The 15,999-nt window shown below is 43.9% G+C and overlaps 1 protein-coding gene across 5 annotated transcripts in view; it reads left to right on the top strand.

Annotated features, from left to right (window-relative positions):
* Positions 1 to 826: 826 nt before the first annotated feature.
* The window catches only part of FOXN3 (forkhead box N3), a 391,477-nt gene continuing 376,304 nt past the window's right edge, over positions 827 to 15,999 (top strand). For 3 of the 5 annotated variants that reach the window (XM_041758145.1, XM_041758151.1, XM_041758147.1), the window contains exon 1: positions 827 to 993. The gene's annotated coding sequence lies outside the window, so the exon portion shown is untranslated. Of the gene's footprint in view, positions 994 to 5,691; positions 5,720 to 15,999 lie in introns of those variants that run through there. The other 2 variants (XM_041758152.1, XM_041758146.1) reach the window with 2 other exon arrangements.

Genomic DNA, 15,999 nt, shown 5'->3' on the forward strand with positions numbered 1-15,999 from the left:
CATGCCACCATTAATTCTTCCTCCTTGATTGCTTAGGAGATACACGGGTGCATATTTTGATGCAATTTTTGAGGTCTTCTGGAAATCAAATGCCTCTGCGTTTGGCCATATGGGCCTTTGTTATTTAAAATAGCATAGGACAAAGTAAGAGGAAGCAAAACGCAAAGAGGACCTGTTAGAAAGCAAAACATTGGAAGCCTGCGTAAAAAAAAAAAAAATGTTATGAACACACCAATTTAAAAAAATTTTATAAATTTATTTTTATTGGTGTTCAATTTGCCAACATCTAGAGTAACACCCAGTGCTCATCCGGTCAAGTGCCCACCTCAGTGCCCAACACACCAATTTTCAATCTTTCTTTTCTTTTTTCTTTTTTTTCTTTTTTTTTTGCCTTATATTTTTGAGATCTGTCTTTATGGATCCCCCCCTCCCCCGCCCCGCCGTGTGTCTTCCCGTCTGCTAAGGTGCCGAATTACAAGTGCCACAGCGGGCAGGCAGACCGCTAGAGAAACCGGTTCCTGCCCCGGTGCCCGGTGCCGTAGAGACGCGGAGGGGCTGCAGATCCGAGCACCGGCCTCGGGCGAGTTCACTTGTAGCCGCGTCTGCGGCCAGGGCTTGACCCCGGGCGCCCCCCCGCCCGTCCGCCCGCGCGCTCGGAGCCCGGTTTTGGGAGGGGCCGACGGGTCGGGCCCGGGCGGCCGGGGCCGGGGGTGCGGGAGGTCCCGGCGCGCGCGAGCCCCCGCCCGGAGGTCCGGGCTGCAGAGCGGGCGGCGGGGCGGGCGCGCGGCGCGCACTAGGACCCAGCGGGGCTCCGGGCCCGGGTGGGAGCCGCGCCGCCGACCCCGGGCGGGCGCCGGGGCTGGAGCCGGGGTTCCGGCCGCGATCGGCTGCAGCTCGGCCGGGAGACGGCGCGACCCGGCGGCGGGGCCCCCGGCGAGTGCAGCCCCCGATGCGGCCGCGAGGAGCAGCGGGGGGGGGCCCCGGCGATCGAAGGTAACGAAAATGGGGCTCATTTCCTGCCTCCCGAGCTTGTGCTCGGGCTCCAGCATTGTCACGAGAAGCCCTCGCCGTTCTGGCGGCTGCATTTTGGGGGGCATCGTTTCATTTCTGTTTGTTTGTTTTTTTTTAAAGGTGTCGCCCCCTCCACCCCCCCACCCCCTCCACCCCTGCACGCTCCCATTTCCACCTGGGTTCGGGAGTGATTTATAGAGCTTGCAGCCCAGATGGGGGGGAAGATGCGGGCACATCGCAAGTTGACTATTTTTCATTAGTTTTGGCTCAAAAGTAAGTTCATTAAAAAAAAAAAAAAAGAAAAAAAAAGTTTCTCAGGAATTGGTGAATCGTCTTTCAAAAATTCTTTCGGAAGACCCGACGGATGGTTAATTAAAAAAAAAAATGTGTTTTGTTTTGTTTTGTTTTTTTGTGTTTTTTTTTTTTTTTTATTCCCTCCCCCAGGTAATTGATGCGATTCTGGTAATGACTTCCCAGGGCTTGACTTTTGTGGGGGGTCCCCGGGCGTTACTTTTATTTTCAAGGCACTAGCGTGTTGCATGGGGAGTTGGGCTCGGGGAAGAGTTTTTACAGCATTTTGCTGTCGCCACTGTTTTTTTTTTTTTTTTTTTTTTTTTTTTGCTATCAGTTACCAACCGTGTCCGACCCGGGGTGGGGGGAGGTGGGGGGGGGGGGCGGGCGGTGGAGACCCCTTTGCAAACCCTGTCGCTGGTTATCCTGATGTGACATGTCCAGAGGAGAGTTTCCTTTGAGGGCAGAAGCGAGGATCTCTGTCCTTTTTTGGAGCCGCGTTGTTTTGAGGAGCAAACCCCGAGGACTGGCTGGGAGGCTGAAGACAGACTATTTCTCATGCTTTGTTTATACTCCTGGGCTGACATTTGGGGGAGGGAAAGGCGGGCCTCCCCGGCAGCTCAGCTCTTAATCGTGGGATCATTAATTCACTTCATTGATTAGTTTCCACTGGCTGGGCTCGGGGAGCCCCGTGTCAGGCCCGTCTGCAGGCGGTCGGGACCCAGGCTTGCAGACTCGAGCTGCGCCTGCTGCGGCCCGGCTGCGGGGGCTCCCGCGCGGAGCTGTCGGGGGCCGCGTGCTGCGCGCCCCGGGCTCGCGGGGGGAAGAGGGGACCCTGCTCCTCGGCTCCCGGGGAGGCATCCTGTTCTGTTCCTTTTGTTCGCTGTTTCTCATTGATCGCCAGCTCTGCCTGGAGAGGGGAGAGCAGCCCAGAGTGCAGAGCGGAAGGCGGCCCAGATGACTACAAACCACTTCAACTCTCACCCTGATTGGTCAGCGAGATGGAGACTTAGGAAAACAGCCACCCCGGACCTCCTTTTTTTTTTTTTTTTAAGTCTCGCTGTAATTTCAGGTTAGCTTTTCCCAAGCGCGCGGATTCCTGCAAGATAAGATGGCTTTTTTAAAATTTCGGGTGCCGTTTGCTCGAGACAGCCTTGAAGTCTCATTTTTTTTTTCTCTCCCCCCCCCCCCCCCCCGTTGTTGTCTCTATCCGGATAAAGTAGGCCATTTTGGTGACAAATTTCTTTGCAGACGTCAGCTACTAGCTTGCATTTATAGACCTATCACTTTACGATGCATGCTGCATGCTTCTTTCTCCTCCGGAGCCGTACGATGCAAAGTTGTTCAACTTAGAATAATTTCTCCTTGGCGTGGTTTTTTTTTTTTTTTTTCTTCTTCTTCCTTTTTTTTTTTTTTGACCTGGATATTTAAGCGTCGCCATCGGCAGATGGATGTTTAGCTGGATCTTTACTTGGGTCGTTTAAGTGTCCTATGCATGGACACGGATCACGCACTAAATTTAAGTCTGCGACGGTTGAAGAAAAAGGCAAGGAAGAGCAAACAAAATGAGCTTGCACACTATTATAGGAAATTGTGGCATCTGGCTTGAGGAGGATGCGTTCCACGTCCAAGAAAAGGGGCATTCTTTGCCTTATAAGAATAGGAATTAGTAAATATCGTGGCATTGTGTATCTATAAAACCCCCCCAAAAAATGCGTAAGACCCGTGGACATCTTCATCTGAGCCTTAAAGCAGCTCAATGACAGAAGCACTGTCTCAGAAGTTGTTAAATGTATAAACACTTTTCTGATTGGCTTAAAAATTTAGACACAGGAAGTGGATGGTATCTAATAACCGATGAGTGGAGACTTGGTTGTCATGGAAACCGGGAATAGTAACCCCCACACCCCCATAGACTACCATAACCACCCCCTTAAGAAAAACAGCAACAACAACAACAACAAAAAAACCCTGCATGTCATCACAGATGCCTGGAGAACATGTTGGCTTCTGTAAGCTTTCCCACAGCATCTGCTGAAACCCGAGACCATGCCTGTCAGATCAAGGTCATTTTACAACAACAACCAAAAATGCAGCCTCCTGGATTTCGTAACTATTTTCTTAAAAATACGCGAGGAGGAGAACCTCTTAAGGCCAGGATGAGCCCACGTGCTTACTTAGCAGTTTGCTACCACTGAGCTGTGCAAGGAAAGGCAAAGAAGCAGGTATTGGAGCGCTTAATTGTGGAATCAAACTGATTTGTAGGTCTGCGGTGAGAAGGAAGCTCTTTTTAGAGCCCTAAAGACTAGAGCGTTACCTGTGGCTGAGGAGTCACTTGGGGAAGGTATAAATGACGAGTTTCTGTTTGCAAGAGGGGTCCAAAGTTGAACTGTGGCAATTGAAGTCAAAGAACTGGCATTTTGGAATCCTGCACCAAGGTTTCAGGAGCAGGCATAAAGAAAGGCTGTGTCTGGTGCTTTGGGAAGTACCGGGGAGGGTGTTCTCAGCGGCTGAGCAGGAAGGAGAGAACTCCTAACTAGGGCTACACTGTGCTCAGAACTGCAGTTAGTATTTGATGAATTTAGAACAGTTCCCTCTTCTCTTGCAGATGAGAAGGCTAATCCGGAATCAAAGTTGCTAATAGTTTTCAGCATCTCAGGGAGTGAGTGGTTTCAGTGAGGTGGGTGAGGAAGGGAGAAAAGTTTGGAGACCTTCCCCCTTTTCACTTTGCTGAGTGAGGAAATAACCAAGGAGGCCCTCTCCTCGAGGTTGACTTGGGCGGTCAGCGTGGAAGCTGGTACATATAATGTCAACGCACTTCTGACGTTTCTCTAATCTTGTCAGTGGTGGCCTTTAAATTCTAAATTCTTGATATTCCTTTAGTGATGGCTTCCTGCCAATCATGATTGATTGCATTGTACTGCTTTATCTTAATTGAAGATGGTCAGTTTGAAATCTTCCTTAACACTTGGATCTTTTTAAAAAGCAGCACATTTTCCTTGTTTTTATCAGCTAATTGCATGGGGCGGGGAGAGAGAAAGTGGAAAGAATCCTGACCGTATTTTAATGTTTATATAACATCCTGCCCCTATGCCAGAGGAAATACAGTGATAGAACAATCACCTGTTGGGTTGATGCAGCGTATATATTTCATGATCCCATGTTGTCAGATATTTAACTGACTGGGATTTGGTGAAAAAGGTTGCATTTCATGGCACAAGGCTTCTCTTTTAGCAAAGGATTTCCTGCAGGGAGCTTTCTTATCTATAAGTATGGTCATTGGCAGGAAGCAAGTCGGTTGCTTGTTTTTACAAACTGAAGGAAATGAATGGGATTTGTTGGTTTCTAGAATCTGCCTTCCTTCTCCATTGTCTGTCAAATAGTTTGCTCAGAATTTCTAAAGAGACTCCACATCTTTGGCATTTCTGTTTATTTGTTTTTGACTTTGGGGTTAGAAAAATTGGGCTTTAGACTGCTATGTACGACTTAAATTTTACCGATACAAATGAATAAGACGTTCAGTCGTGTTCAAATTCATTTTCAGTGGTCAGATGTACACATACTCACCTGAAGCTGGCATTTTTTGATAGCTATGCCAAATTTCTAATGATTAATCCAGAATACCAACCAAATGCCAGTTTCATGGAGAGGTAAAGAGAGAGGAGCATCTTCACTCTTTTCTTTGCATCCAAGAAGAAAATTCGTAAAGACTGAATGTCAGGTATATATATATATATGCCTCCTTTGCTGATGGCAGAAGGTTGGTGGGGGGGTGGGGGGGGAAGCCCGAAGTGGGGGGTGAGGGTGGGAGTGTCAGTCGTACAATCCAGATGAGAAAAACAAATCTTAACCTTGAAGAGATTTCTGGTGCAAAAACTCTGGTTTACTTTTAGGATATTGTAAATAAATGGATTTGATTGTTTTACTTTATGTATGTTTCAAATTCTGGAAGAGAAAACAAGGGTGAGCTTCCTCAAAGGAAAGTAAATACATAAACCTGCATTCCAAGGAAACAGCCCCGGGGGGAGGGGGAGGTAATGGGTGAAGAGCGTCTGGAGAGAATGATTTGTTGCAATGGTTTTCACACATTTTTGAAGACATCATTTTTGTTTTATATTTAGCACCAAAAGCGGAATCTTATGCAAGACCCTAGTACATGAGCGGAATAGGAACAGAGCTGCTTTGGGGGAAACCAGGAACCAGGAGCCCAGAGCCTGACGTCTTCCCCTGGGCTGTGCCCGGGGCCTCGCCCTAGAACCCTAGTACCTCCGGTGAAACAGTTTGAAAATCACTGCTTTTAAAGTGTCCAAAATATTCTCTAAAGAACGCCCAAGGGAACGGCTTGCAGAGCCCTGGAACCTCTTTCGCTGAAGAGAGAACTTCTGCCCTGACAGTTTAAGAGGCGCTTGTGCTCAGAGTGAGTAGGAAAAAGGCCTGTATACCGTGTCCTCTAATAAGCCAGCACGTCTATAGCGAGTGATTGGACTGGCTGTCGGTATGAAAGAGCCCCGGACCAGTCTGTACGAAGGGAAGGGAGAGGGTGTTTTGGGGGTTACTTCCTTTTTTTTTTTTTAATAATTTTTTTTAAAATTTTTATTTATTTATGATAGTCACAGAGAGAGAGAGAGAGAGAGAGAGAGAGAGAGAGAGAGAGAGGCAGAGACACAGGCAGAGGGAGAAGCAGGCTCCATGCACCGGGAGCCTGATGTAGGGTTCGATCCCAGGTCTCCAAGATCGTGCCCTGGGCCAAAGGCAGACGCCAAACCGCTGCGCCACCCAGGGATCCCGGGGGTTACTTCCAAACCAGGGCCCCCCTTCCTTTATGAGTCATGGGAACGTCTCACAGAGCCATTTGAAAGTACTTGGTTGCGATTCTTCCAGAATACGTGGATTTACTCTGTTGCCACCTCGGGATCTGTTATATCACTGTTATTCTAGTTGTCAGCGAAAATTATTTCATATTAAGTGTCGTTGATGAAATGAAAGTTTGCCAAGCTATATAATCTGCTTGGCAGACTCAGTAGTGTTTTGAGTGTTGAGTAAAATGATAACACACAGATGATGTTTGAATATCATCAAATATAGTCGCATTATCTCCTCTCTTGTGCGAGTTACTGAAACGGCAGTGTCGGGGTTGGGCTCTCCTAAACATCCCGGAGCTACGAGTACTAAGATTTCTAGGTGTGGTGGATGGAGAGGTCCTCTTCTGCTCCACTCTGGATTTTCAGGACCCCTCGGTTCACGTGAGCGCTGTTAGAGAAGCGAGGAGGAATCAGTGGACACTTCTGGCAAACTGTAGTGCCTCCTGCTTCTTGTGGCCACTGCCATCCTCCGTGCATCACTCCTTCCCTGGAGGATGCTCAGGGAGGGAGTTTGTAGAAGTAGGAAGGACAGGAGCGCCTGGGTGGCTCCGTGGTTGAGCATCTGCCTTGGGCTCAGGCCCTGATCCCAGGGTTCTGGGATCGAGTCCTGTACTGGGCTCCCCGCAGGGAGCCTGCTTCTCCCTCTGCCTCTGTCTCTGCCTCTCTCTGTGTGTCTCTCGCGAATAAATAAATAAAATCTTTTAAAAAAGAAGTAGGGAGGACAGACCCCTCTCTGCATTCTCCTTTTCCTCCGCTCTGCTTATAGTTCCTGTTACCTGCCCGGGGTTGGAAATGGCAATTAGAATAATCGTGTTCTGGGAAGTCGCAGGTCTTCCAACAGTTTGTGCTGGAACTTTTCCTTTTTCTTTCTTTTCTTTGTAAAGTAGGCTCCACATTCACCGCTGGAACTTTTCCGTTTTCTTTCTTCCTTTTCTTTGTAAAGTAGGCTCCACATTCACCGTGGGGGCTTGGACTCGCACCCCTGAGATCAAGTGTCCTGGGCTCTACCCACTGAGCCAGCCAGGCGCCCCCAGGGGAACTTTTTCTTTTCTTTTCTTTTCTTTTTTTAAGAAAATATTTCCTCTACAAAGATGAAACTAGGAAGAGCACAAAATAGTTGGAGGTGGTAGTGGATGGAGAGAAAATGATTGTGGTCGACTTTTATTTGTTGAGTTGTGTGGAAGAAAGCTTTTCATGTGTAGGCTGTTTAAAGCTATCTTATTCCTCCTCCCCCTGCATTTCAAAGAAGAGTGAGTGTGTACCCGCAGAAACCAATGGAACTGTCCCAAGGCAACCAATGGAACTGTCCCAAGGCGTATTCATGAAAATAGACCAGTGATTCCTCTTGAGTGAGCATTTAAACTCCGAGGTTCTTGGGGACTTGTGTTTTCCAACTCAAGGATATGATCCAGTTACTGGGACCTGGCAGGAACTGCTGATACTGGACTCCAGACATTATGCAGAGTGTGCGCTGGGTACCTTTGTGGATGTCACTTCCTTAAAATTCGGATAACAGCAAGTCCTCCTTAAAGAGAGGATTTTGGTTAAAAAAAAAAAAAAAGAAAGAAAGAAAAAGAAAAAAAAGAGGATTTTAGTGTATTATACCAGATAGATTTTAGATGATCTCAGGATCATCTCACACCTGGCAGTTTCTGATTCGGCAAACTGGACATTTTTGCAGCCTTTAAAACAATTACCGTTTAATGACTAATACAAATCTCTGAGTTAAAGTAGTCGCATTGTTTCGTGGGACTAGATTGAGCATTTATGATGGTCTCTTGAAAAAGAAAGAAGTTGCCCTGGGTAAGTTTGACAATATTGGGTAACAGAAAAAATTGTATGACACTGGTAAGAGGCTTTTCTTTACAAGCGCCTCCCTGGGGTGCCTGGGTGGCCCAGGTCTTGATCTCAGTATCCTGGGGTTGAGTCCTGCCTTGGGTACTGCGGTCAGTGGGAAGTCTCCCTCTGCCCCTCCTCCTGCTCATGTGCGCTCTCTCTCAAATAAATAAATAAATAAATAAATAAATAAATAAATAAATAAATCTTTTTTAAAAAAAGGTACCACCCCTATATGACTTTAATTGATTCTTAGAATAATCTAGTTTTCATATACCACTACTGTTGTTACTACTCAGTAATGATAAATATGCATTAATGTCCCGTTTTACAAATGAAGAAACTGAGGCCCTGTGTTCCTAGGGCCACATACTCATTGGTAGCCAAGCAGTTCTCGTAACTCCCAAATTCCAGGCTTTTTTTCTTTTTACCTACCTCACTGGGGCTACCTCACAACTGTTCAACCGTTTCTGTTCCAGGGTTGATGACTTCCCCTTCCATGCTTGAAATGGAACCTCCTCCTGGGAAAACTCAGAGGGCGGGGTAGGGAATATTTGATGTGATTTTGGCAAGAAGTAGGGTTTAGCTTCGTGACATTCTGTGTTCCCAGGTCTGGCTGTTAGGGATGCAAGGGGCTTTGTAGTTCCCTTGACAGAGACTTCCGTAATTCCTCTTCATCTTCTGAATTTTCTTTCATCTACCTCTGAGCACATTCACCTACTTGGTAAACCAAAGGCTCTTACCACAGGGATGTGACTTTCCTGAATTACCCAAGTATTACACCTGGCCTTTCTGTTGTGGCCTCCACAGAAAGAGATTTCCTGGGACATTCACTTTTGTAATTCCTGTGAGCTGCCCAACACACTCAGAGGTGCAAATGCAGTGACATCTCCTTTGTTTTCTGAATAAAAACCAGTGGGCCTAACTTGTCAGATTAGTGGGTTGTCTGGTATCTCCTTCCTGGGGGCCCCCCTACCCCTAACTCCTAGAAACCCCATATGGGTTTGTACAGACCCAAGTGGAGCGGGGTCACTTTGACTTCCTCATCTAAGCCCAGAGCTCTGCTGCTTGCAAGCTGGCAGAGCAGACTTCAGCCAGAGAAAGTTCCTGGGGGACTTGTTCATGCCATTGGCCGCAGTCAGAGGTTGGGCTGGCGCATGCTGGGATGTCAGCCCTGAACGGGAGGTGGCCAGGGCATCACCACCTCCTATGACTGCTCTTATTCTTTCACTCTTTCCACCAGAAAGGTAGACATTTTAGAAGAATGATAATTTTATTTATTTGTTTGTTTATTTATTTATTTATTTATTTATTTTTAAAGATTTTATTTATTTATTCATGGGAGGCACAGAGAGAGGCAGAGCCAGAGGCAGAGCCAGAGGGAGAAGCAGGCTCCCTGTGGGGAGCCTGATGTGGGACTCCCGGGGACCCCAGGATCACGCCCTGAGCCGAAGGCAGATGTGCAACTACGGAGCCACCTGGGCGTCCCAGAATGATCGATCGATCTATCTATCTATCTATCTAAAGATTTTATTTATTTATTCATGAGAAACACAGGGAGAGAGAGAGAGAGGCAGAGACACAGGCAGAGGGAGAAGCAGGCTCCATTCAGGGAGCCCGACGTGGGACTCGATCCCGGGACTCCAGGATCAGTCCTGGAGCCACCCAGGGATCCCCTGATCTTTTTTAAATAATCCTCTGAACTTCAAAATGAACGAAGGCCCTGGGAAAATGTCTTTTCAGTCCAAACAAATGAGAACAAGAGATGTAGTGCAAGTTCCAAGCATCCAGGCAGAAATTGTGAATGAGGGCGTTCATTTGGTTGTGGTTTTTCTCTGTTGCCACCCTTTATCCCATTTCCCAGGTTGGAAAACTTGTCCACCTACTTGTTCTAGATCCATGTATCTAACCTACCACCGGGGCTGCTTGCTGCTTTCTTGGAAATCCACCTTCTATTCATCTCCTCCTCTTGAGTTCTGGTGCCTCATGCTGGGGACACTGCAGGTCACCTTGAAGGGGCTCTGTCCCTCCTGGTCCCTTGCCTTCCTAGGGACTCTTGCAGACCAGTTGCCCCCAGAACCCTCTGGAAGTGCCTCTACCCCTTCGAGCTGTGCGTGACCTTGACCTAAGACCCAGTGATATGGAAATAAGACTGAGTAACGTGGAAATCCTGAACGGGTCATTGTGAAATCCTAGAGTCCCGGAGAAGCACTTGGCATGGAGCCTGGCACGTAGTCACAAATTATTGTAGCGATTTGTATTGTTGTGTTGTTACCGTTGTTAGGGCCCTCGGCTCCTGAGAGCCATGGCGGGTGCTGGCTCTCTGTTGCCCACCTTACCAAGTCTTCCTTTGTCTTTCAAGACCTTCTGTGGTCTGGCCCTCCCTGTTAGGGCTCAGGGAATGCTTCTGGAACTGATCCCTGAATTTGCTCTCTCCTTCCAGCTCCCCTGACCTTGTTTCTATTGTCCCTGGTTCCTATGATCCTCTGACCACAACCTTCTTCCTCCATTCACATGTTGGAAAGACACCAGTTTTACCCATCCTGCAACTCCACTATATAGAGAAAATGCAATTTATTCATTTTTTCCTACAGTAAACCTTCCTCCCCGGCGCATACCCATTATATCAGGAAAAAGAATAATTTTTTTTTTTTTTAGATTTTCTTAATTTATTTGACGGGGGCGAGAAGAGCACAAGCAGGGGGAGCAGAAGGCAGTGAGAGAGGGAAAAGTAGACTCCCTGCTGAGCAAGGACCCTGATTGTGGGGGCTCAATCTCAGGACCCTGGGATCATGACCTGAGCCCAAAGCAGACACTTAACTGACTGAGTCACCCAAGCACCCCAAGAATAATAACTTCTGATCCTCTTTTAAAACTCAGTGTGGTGATAATCCACATAGTCTCTTATAGTATTCCTAGTCTTCCTAGGAGAATAATGCCCATTTGCTCATGTTGCCCCCACTCCTTTGTCTGATGGTGTGTGTGTGGGAAGTAGTGTCGAGCACATTCCTTCCTTGTATTTCTGATTGAGGTGAGCAGATTCAGGCTCCTTAGGTGGGGTGACCACTGCTCCTGGGGGCTCTCTTGCCCACTGGTGCTTCTTGTTTTATATGAGCAGCTGAAGCCTGTGACTCTTATTACATGTAGTCTAATCCAGTGATTTTCAATGACCCACAATAAGATATAGACCCACGCTCTCTAAAATAAATAAATCTGGGGATCCCTGGGTGGCTCAGCGGTTTAGCACCTGCCTTCAGCCCAGGGCGTGATCCTGGAATCCCAGGATCGAGTCCCATATCGGGTTCCCTGCATGGAGCCTGCTTCTCTCTCTACCTGTTTCTCTCATGAATAAATAAATAAAATCTTAAAAAAAAAAACTATTTATTTATTTATTTTATTATTTTTTAAAAAACCGTGCATGACCTTGACCTAAGACCCAATGGCATGGAAATAAGACTCAGCTCAGCCTCCTCCTCCTCCCACCCAGCCCTGGACCTCACTACTCTCTCTGCTTGGGCCTGCTGTCGCACTGGGCTGATGAAGCTGTGCCCCACTGGTGTGGGTCATCTCTTCTCAGGGCTTCAAGGAGTATAGGGAGATGGGCACAAGGATGTCTCTCAATGGTACTTTCTGCAGTCAGGAGGCAGTCACCCAGGAGGGGTCAGGCCAAGCAGGAGCCACTCTATCCACTGTCCTCTTTTTCTTCTCTCCTGTTTCTTTCCCATAATTATCTGGACCCAGAAAGGGGTGGACGTCCCCTTAGCTCCCCTCCTTGCACCCTGAAGGCAGGAGATCAGGGACTGCTCTGTCCCTGATGGGTGAGATTAGTGTCTTCTGCCATCTTCTGGTAGATTCTTTTGTGTTGAGTCCTCTAGATTCCTGGTAAATGGTGGAAAATCCTGTCCTGGGACAAAGCCTGACTTTCAAGGCTGTGGAATTTCTGCCTGTGATAGCGTCTCCTAGTTTCCTATCTGTCTATTCTGTGCAAATTTTAGTGGGGATCAGCTAACGATCACAATTCTAAGACTCCATTGCAGCTAAGAATGGCAAAATTCTAGCTTCTGGGATTCGAGTAGATGTGTGGGGTGTCTGTGTGGTTTGTGTCCTTGTTTTTCTTTATAGCTTTATCACATATTTTTTTTTTTTAGCCCAAAACTACAATATTGTTCAGTTTTGCATGCTTTGGTATAAATGGAAACATTATAGGTATGGGTGTGTGTGTGTGTGTGTGTGTGTGTGTGTGTGTGTGTGTTTGTACTGTCTCATGGTTTAAAATGTTTCTTATTAGAAACAAAATGAAAAACCTCTGTATTATGGAAACTTCAAAAAGTGCCTGTGACAATTTATAATCCTCACAGTAGTGAATAGGTTTTTTTGTTGTTGTTTCATGTTCTCAAGACATTTAATATTGTCAGACTGTAGAAGTTCTGCTAGTATAATAAGTGTGAAATAATCTCATTGTTATTTAAATGGTTTTGGTTATTAATAAGTTTTAAATATCTTTTCATAAGTTTATTGGTTATGTATGTTTCCTCGTTTGTAAAGTTCCTATTTGCCTTTCATCTTGTAGTCAGAAACTTTTAGTTTCTTAGATCTTCTCTGTAGTATCTCTTTCTGTTTATTTTCCACTTGTATCTTTATTCTTTTGACTCTTTTGGGTTTATTATATTTTTTTAATTTCCTAAAGTGACAGCTTTTGAAGTTTTCTTTTCTATTTTTTCTTTTAAATATTTTATTTTAAAGTAATCTCTACACCCAACATGGGGCTTGAACTCAGGACCCTGAGATCAAGAGATGCAGCCTCTTCTGACTGAGCCAGTCAGGTGCCCCAGAAGTTTCCTTTTCTAATGCAAAAATACAAGCTGTAAATGACCTATATTAGTGCTGTCTCAGGAATTGTTATATGTAAAATTTTCACTGTTGTTCAGTTCTAATTAACTCCTAAATTTATTATGACTTTTTCTTTGTTCTATGAATTATTTAAAAGTGTTTTGTATCTTTCAAGTTATTTTTTTCATTATTGATTTCTAACCATTGTATTTTTGTCATAGAATACAGTCTTATGATGTCAATTATGGAACATTAAGTCAAGCTTGTTAACCTAATTTTTAAATCTTTACTATTTTTATCAATACTTTGCCGATGTATTTTTAATTGAGAGAGAGAGAAGTGAACTAAAATTTCTCATTGAGAGTAGATTACCACTTTTCTTCATATATTTTGAAGTTGCATTATTTGGTGTATATATTTAGAATTCTTCTGTCATCTTGGAGAATTGAATCTTTTATTATTATGAAGGAATGCACTTTAATGTTCATACTGCTTTTTGTCTTCAAGCGTATTTTGTCTGATGTTCATGCAATAATACAAGACAATTGTGGGAAATAATCAGCTTCCTCTTTATTAATTCTTGCTGCTTGTTTTTCCATCCTTTGTTTTTTTAAACTCTTTGTATCCTAGTATTTTGGATATATCTTTTATACATGACATAAAGGTAGATAATGTTTTTAGGCAGCCTGTAAATACTGAAATATGTAATGTTCATATTTATTGTAATTATGGATATGTTTCAATTTACTCCTTCATGTTATTTTATCCTTTCCATTTGTTTTGCCTCTTCCACGTTTCTTTTTCTTTCATTTCTTGCCTTCTTTTGAATTGATGAGGTTTCCCTTCTTAATTTATTTTTTCTATTGTGGTTTTGAAGTTTTACACTTTTACTATTCTTTTAGTGGTTCTCTGGAAGTTTGGGCAGGTATACTTATCAAAGTCTAAACCTAATTCATATCTGTCCTTTCCTCTCAAACAATGAAAGAATGTTAGGCTACTTAACTCTAGTCTCTGCCCCCCACTTCCCAACTTAGGTCCCATTTTTGATCAGTGTTTTAGTTGTATCTTATTTTTTTAAAACTTCACACATTAGACATTACTATTTTATTCAGATTTACCTACATATTTACTACTTTTTTGCTTATAATTCCTTCCTCTGCCCCCAGTGACCTACTCCTGAGGGTCACTTCTCTTCTTAGATTTCACTTAGAGGGGATAGGTTGAGGGAAAATTATTTCAGTTACTGTTTGTTGGGAAGTTCTATTTTTTTCCTGTTTTCTAAAAATATAGTTTTGCTAGGTATAAAATCTTTTTGCTAAATATACAATTTAGTTATTTTTCTGTCAACATGTTAACAATTTTCTGTTGTTTTCTGATTTCCTCTTCTGAGAAGTCAATACTAAATCTAATTGTTGCTTGTCATTGAAGGGTATTCTTTTTTCAATAGTACTTTATGACTGCTCTTAAGATATTTTATTGTCTTTGGTGTTCTGTGGTTTTATTGTAAAGTATCTAGATGTGAATTTCTCTTCTATGTATTTATTTTGCATGGGATTTTTCTGGGTTTTGTGTATTTGTGGATTGAATTTTTTCATCAGTTCTTGAAGATTCTCAGGTTATTGTCCCTGCTCTCTACCCCTCTTTTCTACTTCTAGATTTCAGAATAAGTATATGTTAGACTTTTGTTCCTTGTCTTCTCTATGTTTTAACCTCTTTTTCATGTTTTCTGTCTCTGTCTTTAGTATCTCTATGTGTTAGAGTCTAGATATTTTCAGTGTTTGTCATTTTCCACTATCCAATCTGTCTGATCTTGCCAGCAGCCTATATACTTATTTCCTTCTATTATTTAAACATTTATTTTATATTGTGTGTCTGATGATTTGAAAGTTTGACGTCTTTGTGTGTGCATTTCTACTATCTCTTGTTTCTGCTAGTTGTTCATGATGCTTTGTTTCCTTATGCATGTGTGTATGGGGGTTTTGTCTTATTTTACTGTGACTTAATTTCTTTTTTTGTGTGTGACTTAATTTCTTTCTTTCTTTCTTTCTTTTCTTTTCTTTTCTTTTCTTTTCTTTTCTTTCGACTTTGTCAATGGGAATTCTTTGAGGTTTGCACTGAGGTGAATTCTCTAGATTTTGCATTTGTTTCTGCCAGGTGCATGGCATCATAAACGATCTGCAAAGCGAGGGCTTAAAATTTTCAACTTGAGGTTTGGGGAGTAATCACATAATCAATTCATATTCAGAAATCCTGTGAGGGCTCTCTTGTGATTACAGATTTTCAGTAAAGACTTTTCTCTCCTCTACTCAATACTAATTTTGGAGACAGGCAATCCTGGTGGCCTTTTGGAGTCCTATTATAGCAGAGTACCTCCTAGTATACTTTCTTCGTACCTTGGTGAGTCCTGGCTTTGTGCTACCAAGATTATTTGCTGTCCCCTATGCTGTGCTTTGTTATAAAAACAGAAGCTCAAGTTCTCCTGTTTGTTACATGCCTTCAAGGTGAAAGCTGATGTAATTGCTATGCTCTGGTATGCCTCATTTTCTTGTTGGCTCATACTAACATCATTTCAAACTATTTTGAAGAAGTATTTTGTTCAGCATCTTTAGTTGTTTGAAGGATTGGACAGGTATCTTTTTTGCCATAGTGCCAGAAAAGGAACTCCCATCCTTATTTCTCTTTGTATTCCTTCTTTAATAGTGCCCGAACATATGAATGCCTCTGGGTAACTAGAGTAGAGATCGCTGTGTGCATAAAGCAATAGAGAAAAAGCACAATCATTATTTTCAAAGTATTACCTCCTTCTACACATAATTTAAGCTCTAATTTGTATTAGTTGAGGTAATACTATCTGCTTCAATAAAACCAACAGTGCATGACTCAAAACAATTCAACTTTATTCCTTACATATCCAAAGTGAGTGTCCTGAACTGGAGAATGGCTCTCATTCAGGTGGTGATTTAGGGAACCAGGCAGTTTTCATTCTGTGGCTCTGCCATGTTCAACCAATAGCTCCCAAGGTCATTCGGCTACTTTGGATCACAGTAGCAGAAAAGGGAAAGAACATAGAAATTTAGGAGTGACAGATTTTTACTGGCCATCCTAGATGGGCACCCTCCACTTCCTTTCCCCATAACCAGCTGATACTTGGTAGGATTGTCAAATCTGC

This window comes from Vulpes lagopus, chromosome 6 (genome assembly GCF_018345385.1).
Source record: "Vulpes lagopus strain Blue_001 chromosome 6, ASM1834538v1, whole genome shotgun sequence".
Classification (NCBI taxonomy): domain Eukaryota; kingdom Metazoa; phylum Chordata; class Mammalia; order Carnivora; family Canidae; genus Vulpes; species Vulpes lagopus.